A 7,886-nucleotide genomic window follows, 5' to 3' on the forward strand; every position below is an offset into this window, starting at 1 on the left:
TGGCTCCGAAGGCAACATGCATATGTAGGAGAAATTGTATATAGCTATACATGTGTGTACGTGTGAATTAATATGGTTTGTGAGACATTGATGATATATATATGATTGATTCTACTAGAAATTCTATTTATATATATATATATATATATGCATAACGTGTACAATGTGTAGTACCGTAAAATACCAGCAAACGAAAAAGAATTAAAATGGAAAACACAAAATTAAATGAAAAAGAAATCATAAAACCAAAAACCCCCCAAACATTTTAGTACCGGTTGGTGTTACCAACCGGTACTAAAGGGCTCCCGGCCCCCGGAGCTGGCTCCTGCCACGTGGTTGCCCTTTAGCACTGGTTCGTACTGAACCGGTACTAAAGGGGGGGGGGGGGACTTTAGTGCCGAAACTTTAGTGTCGGTTCCTAAACCGGCACTAAAGGGCCTTACGAACCGGTGCTATTGCCCGGTTCTGCACTAGTGTGATCACCTATGGCAGAGGAAATAATTATAGAGGATGAGGTCATTGCCCACAAGGGACTGAATGTTAGATGTGGTCATCTGATGTATTATCTATGGCAGAGGAAGAACTTGGTCATCTGACGCAGTACCTTTCATGAATCTAAAACAATAGTCAAGATAGATGGCAATGGTCTACGTTTTACATTCTTAAGCTATGGGATGTTTTCCTTGGATGATTCTATTTACGGTGTAGTATGTCAACTATGGCTAGGTTTATAGGTCCGGTGTCGGTTGGTAGATGCATAAAATACAGAAGACCTAGATATTTGCGTAACAGAGTGCCTGTCTTGTACCCCGAAGTGGCGATGCACCCTGTATTGCCGGTGAACTTCGAGTAGCAGGCTTGGACTGCTCTATGGTGGTCAGACCTCTTATGTACACCGTAGCTATACCTCGGGGGCATGACATTGCCAGTACCCCCGTAAGGCTGGCCATAGCGATGGTATCATCTTAGCCGGTATCATGCACTCAGAAATAACAAACATGCTGATGTGGCAGAGAATTAAAGAAGAAAGAGAGAGGATTAAAGTAACATAGGTAGATACGTTAAATGCTATACTACTTTGTGTCATGTATGACAATAAATATGATCACCTATGATACTACTCTATGATACTATGCACTATAAAGATAGTATCATACGCTAGTATCATATGCATGTTACTAGTATATGATACTCCCCACTATAAGTGCTCAAAGTCTTCAAAGTCGCGCCTACTGATCCTTTGACTACTCTTCATCCGAAGTGAGGTTCAATCATTGTTATCAGAATGATAACATATTTGACGCCGATCAAGGGCGTTCAATTTCCATCCCTCAACTCACAATAGACAAATCCCTAACTGTACCAACATTTATGGACATGCTAGAACCCCACCAAGCAATCCGTCCACCGCTAACGTTCTTCTTCTCCGAATCCCGCAACCGTTCGTTTATTTTGCCAGACATGTCGTGAAGAGCAGGCCGCTCATCCTATGTTGTACTGCAACAATGGCACCGTCCTCTGGTGCCGGGAAGCACGATGACAAGCATTTTATATAAATGTGAGCAACTACTAGTACAAGTTGCACAGTCGTCGAAGTTGCATTGCATCAAAGCATCAACAAGACCATCAAAATCTAGGCACTCGCATAAGTAATTAATGGTCAAGATTGAACATCATGGGCTGCCACACAGGGTTTGGATGGGTACACCATGATTGTGCGTGCTGGAGAGAGAGAGAGAGAGAGAGAGAGAGAGAGAGAGAGAGAGACTGGTTGTAGGTTAATTAATGCTCTTGGAAACAGAGAGGAGAGAGTTGACCCTGGAATGGCTGGCCTGAAAGAGAGGGCACATGAACCCATGCATGATTGACGTGTCGACGCATTCATGCATAGAGCCATGGCACAAATACTCGTCCATGGGAAATACACTTCAATTCCTGATTGTATATATACCCTATATGGGGATTTTTTAATAATTAAACAGAAAGTCAAAATAGTTCAGAATTTTTTTTAGAATAAACTTGACTTACTTTTGCACTAGTATGTAAATTTTCACGAAATAAAAATCAACGTTGACTTCACAGCGAAAAAAAAAATTATTTGCTATTATAGGTCACTATTCACACTATTTTGGTCAATTTTTTGTCTTTTTTGAAAAGAAGTCAAAGGGGGGTTTTCTTTTTGTGAAACTTTTCTCACAAGTACAATGTATGGTCTAGTTTATTTCGAAAATATTTTCAGATTTTTTTGACTTTTTGTTGAATTACTAAATTATTTTCCCATATAGGGTGTATATGTCCCCATAGACCAAAAGTTCCCCTCCATCCTACGATTGCTTTCTTTATAATAATTGTTGGAACCTCTGTTAACAATATTATCTTTATTTTGCTCTTTCGGGAAGATAAACTATCATCAGCCATTATACTTTGTTTTGGGTAGGTACATAATTTTTTTTGCTTATTTTTTTGTAAGAGTTTTGATTATTTGTGTTTGTTGTCTATATGCTCATTTTGAATTTGTATTTATATTTTTACAAGGGTTTTGATTATCGTTTTTTGGTGCATGTAGATTTGTTTTGTTTATTATGCACACAACTTATTTTTTGTGCAACACCATCTTCTTTTGTACGCACTTGCGTCATCTTTTTACGTACTTCAAAACGGTTGCCTGTGTCTTGGCAAACACAATCGATTTGTGGAGCGCCATAGAGGTATGTGTTTCGGTAAAAAATAACTAATCGATTTGTGGACTGTGCTATATTTCTATTTTTAGTAGAAAAGAAGTAAATGAAACATGCGGCAGTCCCTCTTTTGGTCGATATCAATGAACATGCTCATTTGCCTGATTTTCCATAACATGCTTGTTTTATCAGCGAAACTTGTCGATTTGGTTATGGGTTCTGATGTTGATAGTTTATCTTCCCAAAAGAATAAAATAGCAATAACTTTGTTATCAGATGTGACATATGTCATTCATAGAGAAAGCAACACAAACATTGCATATGTTTGCAAATTTACTAAACGTAGTCACCTTCAAAAAGAAAAGAAAAATACTCCCTCTGTGAACTTCTATAAGATGTTTTAGGTGACTACTTTACGAAGAAGGTAGTTCACAGAGAAAGCCAATATAAACAACTCCATGTACCAGCGAATTGCCTGAGTATTTCATCCATGGTTCTGTGCATGCATGTGACAGCGCGTGGATCGTGCATGGGTCCACGTGATGTCTCTTTCCGGCCAGGTGTTCTGGAGTCATTTCTGTCATCTCTCTTTCTCTAACACGCGCAATCATGGATTCCCAGTTAATGGTCATCATATGCAACAATGATTTAGTTGATGCTTTGAGGCCATGGTTATGCTCCAATTTATAGAAACTAGCAATGTGGCCCGTCCGATGTGCGGGCTAGAAGTATAGAATTAATAACGTGAACATATTATTTGATTACAGTAAAGTAAAATGTGGACCAAATGTAATGACATTTACAAATAAGACTAGGTAGATTGCATAGTCAATGTATATCCGTGAGATTTTGTTAACATATTCTTGGCATCACTGGAACAGTAATTTGGAGAAGAAGAGTAGAGCACCAGCAGTCGAGCGAAGTGGAGGTGCAGCCTGTCCATAAATTGACGTTGGCACGGTACGGTCAGGGAGCTGGCGGTTGAGAGTTGGCTGAATGGTCGATATACACGCCCATGAATCACGTACACACCCGATTATTGGAAAAGGACAGGAGGACAGTTAGGGGTGTTTGGTTCACGGACTTTTTAGTCTCCGAAACTAGAAAAAGTCCCTAGAAACCAAACGAGAGGAACTTTTTCTACAGGGATTAGAAAAAGACTCTACTAGAGAGTCTTTTTTGATTAGTCCTTGGGACTAGAAAAAGTCCTAGGACTTCTCAACCAAACACCCCCTTAGTGATCCCGGCCCCCGGCTGGAAGCTTCTCAGCATCATGTTCCTTCCGACGACCTACATTAATAATCTATAAGGCCTTCCTGCAACAGGTACTAGTATATTGCATGCACAAGCAAAGAATCTATAAATTCTACGTAATTCTCAAGCATTTGTCATTGAGTAGCAAGGAAAACAATGGCACTCTTGTCGTCGCTAGAGCTACACCACCTCCTCGTCTCCTTTCTTGTCTTGCTTCTCTCCTTGCTCTTCTGCTTCATCAAGTTGAGGAGTTCAAAGACTGTCCCAACGCTTCCAGCGGAATGGCCCCTGGTTGGAATGCTCCCTTCCGTTGTCGCCAACCTCCACCGCTTCCATGACTACGCCACCTCCTTGCTCGCCGCTGCCGGCAGTAGCTTTGTGTTTCGTGGGCCTGCCATGTACTTCTTCGTCACCTGCGACCCGACGAATGTCCGCCACATCTTCGCCTCGAACTTCACCAACTATCCCAAGGGCGAGGAGTTCGCTGCCATCTTCGACGCCATGGGGAACAGCTTCTTCAACGCGGACGGCGAGTCATGGCGCCGCCAGCGTGGCAGAGTGCAGCACCTCATGTCGAGCCCACAGCTGCTGGCTCACATGGCCCGCTGCTGCCGCGATAAGCTGGAGAACGGCCTCCTCCCCTTCTTGGCGCGCATGGAGAGCCTAACCTCGTTGGATATGCAGGACCTGTTTACCAGGTTCACATTCGACATGACGGCCATGTCGGTCTTCGGGGTCGACCCTGGCCTTCTGACCGCCGATATGCCACCTGTAATTGTGCCGGACGCCATGGAAGCTGTCATGGATGTAGGCTTCATCCGGAACATGGTGTCCGACACGACGTGTGGGTGTTTGATGTAATCTTGCTGGAAGTTGATGAAGTGTCTAAAAATTGGCCCGGAGCGGAAGCTCGCCGCAGCGCAATTGGAACTGCACCGATTTGTCAGAGAGATGATGAAGAAGTGGAGAGACGGACCAGTCCACATGGACATGGATAAAGAGCAAGATAAAAAGAAGGTACAAATTGTTTCTTCCTACATCCATGACCCAGAGTATACCGACGACCACGGAAAACCTAATGCTTTCCTGTACGCGACCCTGATCAACTACATGTTTGCTGGGCGTGACACGGTCGGCACGACCCTCACCTGGCTCTTCTACAACCTCATCAAACACCCACACGTCGTGTCGAGCATCAGAAGAGAACTAGCTCCCATTGCCATGCACAAAGCAACCACCACCAGCGGCAACCACATGATGATCTTTGAGCCAGAGGAGACCGAACCGATCGTCTACCTGCACGCGGCATTGTTCGAATCCATGAGGCTGTACCCACCGGGCCCCATCGAGCGCAAGACGGTGATGACCGACAACATACTGCCGAGCGGTCACAAGGTGCAAAGGGGTGAAACCATCCTGATTTCACTCTACTCAATGGGCAGGATGGAAGGTGTGTGGGGCAAGGATTGCACGGAGTACCGCCCAGAAAGGTGGGTCAAAGAGGACGGCAAGCTTCTGTACGTACCATCCTACAAGTTCCTAGCATTCAACGCCGGGCCGAGAACGTGCTTGGGCAAGCACATCTCGGTAGAGCAGATGAAGAGTGTCGTTGCCGCCATGGTGTGGAACTTCGATTTTGAAATGGTGGGAGGGCACGTTGTAGAGCCAAAGCCATCAGTTGTGCTCAAGATGAAGAATGGGTTGTGGGCCAAGATCCTCAAACGGCGCATCGAATGAAAGACAATACCAACCCAGCAGTACCGTGTAATTTGTCAAAGCTTCTTTTATTGATTCTAAGTTTATAAGTATACGTTCTTCCTTGCAGATGCATGGGTGCACGTAATGTAAAGTTTTAGAGTATTTCTGGATATCCCCACAATGTAAGAGGTACAATAGGTTGGCCCCCGTTTGTTGTAATTTGCTTGTACTAAAAAGGATCCATCATACTAAAAAAAACATCGATTTTTCCACTTCATTCTACATTACGTTTGTAGAAAAGTGCTTCACCATCTATAAAACCAAATAAGTTACTTTTTTTTGAAAGACAAATAAGTTACATTATGAAAACATATTTTGCGAAGCATCTAATGAAATCGATTTGGTTGTTATAGAAGCTATTATGCCTGTCATGGATATAATCTTGATAATACTAGGAGGTAGGAATGTAGAGGCAATGGTATCTAGTGAACGGCGCGGTTAAGAGTACGCTCAAGGATTTATACAGGTTGAGGCCCTCTGCAGCGGAGGTACAAAGTGTGGAAGTTCAACCTTCAGCCCCGGGCTTCCCTCCTTGCTTATATAAAGTGCGCCAGGTAGAGGTGCATAAAGGACTGGTATTAATGCTATTCATGACCTCAGGTGTGTCCGACTGTTTCATGACATTTACTACTGGTAGCTGCCGTATTTAACCGGGTTATATTGCTGTTGGATAACAACCGTCATCAAGACATCGTGGCCAAGAGATGGTCTAGTAGACAGCTGACTAATGGTCTAGCTGACAACTCCCTCCATCTTCGTCCGAGTGTTGGCACTCGACAGTCGGCTGAGCCGCAGTCCGACTGTTGGGGCTTAGTGCGGATTTGGGCCACCTTATCTCTGATGGGCTGATGATGAAGCCATTGCCTTTTGGACAGTATATTATGCAATCATGGGCCTCCGATGGGCCATTCGTATACTTGGGCCTACCCCGTATTTATAAAATCGACAGTAGCACCCGAGTCGGTCGAGGTCTCGCTGGAGAGTTGGTGTGTGCTTTCTTCCGGCAAGACGTCCGACTGATCAACGGATCTGAGGTTCGAGCAAGAGACCTCGGCAGACTCACTTTGTTCATGCCTGTGGAGGGACAAACATTGAGCAGCTGGGAAGAAGACTCGGTGATACCGCCCATTTTTCAATCTCTTCTGGAGAAGACGTCTCACGGCCCGAATGTGGGCGTATCATCAAATTCCGAGTGGTTGTCCAAGGCACCTGGGCTCGATCATGGGCCTGCCGGAACCCTTTCTATGGAACCGTCTGTGCAGACGGATATTCGGTTCCCTCGAGAGGGATTCTGACTCATGCCACACGGGGGATATCTGATACGTCTTTGTCGTATCTACTTTTTCAAATACTACTAATATTTTTTATCGGTCGAATATTAATTGGTCCGGTTTTGCATGTAATTCCTAGGTTCCGAGCACTAATAAGGTAAAAATGGAAAAAAAACCATCGGTGTGTTTGTAAGCATTTAAATATGACAACACTATATCAATATATAACTACATATTACATGTCAAACAATGAATGATGACAAATAAAATGGGACAACACTACAATGCATGGCCTATGGAATGGGGGATAAAATGTAATGTGCGACAGTCTACTAAACGGGAGACCCTTTTTGGGTTTCTAAACACAAGGGACCAGCCCAATTAATCCCTAGATTCCTGATTAATCACTTGTCTGAGCGATAAATTGGCTCAAATGATTAGAAAAGGTAAGGTATAAACTTAGCGGTCACCCATTGATAAGTGGTAAACTAGATGATAAATCGGTGAATCAGATGATATTTTGAACATTGGTTTTAATATATTGTTGTTCATGTATTTGTTTTGTCCTATATAAAATGTGGGCAAGAAATTGTTGATGCGGCTGCCTTGCAGTTATGTTATTTTCGAGCGGCTGTTGCGGCAATTGTGCCCTATTATATGGCCATATTTTTTGCCCTATTGGGTGCCCTACCATCAAATAACCTCGAAAGTATCCTTCTGCTCCAGACCTCGTAATAGTCCCCTTATGTGCTGGTTAGGGCTTCTGGTATCCACGCGCCGATGATATGATCCGACCTATCATACGAGGTGCACCTAGTTCGTTTGGTCAATGGTTGACTAGTCGGCCGGTCAACCGTTGGCTTTTGGACAAAAAGGAAAAGGAAATAAAAATTCCAAAAATTAATTAACGAAACATACACAAAGA

General features: G+C 43.5%; 1 pseudogene; it reads left to right on the plus strand.

The window, feature by feature from the left end:
• Positions 1–4,086: 4,086 nt before the first annotated feature.
• LOC125522752 (noroxomaritidine synthase 2 pseudogene) lies at positions 4,087–5,912 on the plus strand (annotated as a pseudogene).
• The last annotated feature ends 1,974 nt before the right edge of the window (positions 5,913–7,886 follow it).

This window comes from Triticum urartu, chromosome 7A (genome assembly GCF_056163025.1).
Source record: "Triticum urartu cultivar PI428250 chromosome 7A, HENAU_Tu73, whole genome shotgun sequence".
Classification (NCBI taxonomy): Eukaryota; Viridiplantae; Streptophyta; class Magnoliopsida; order Poales; family Poaceae; genus Triticum; species Triticum urartu.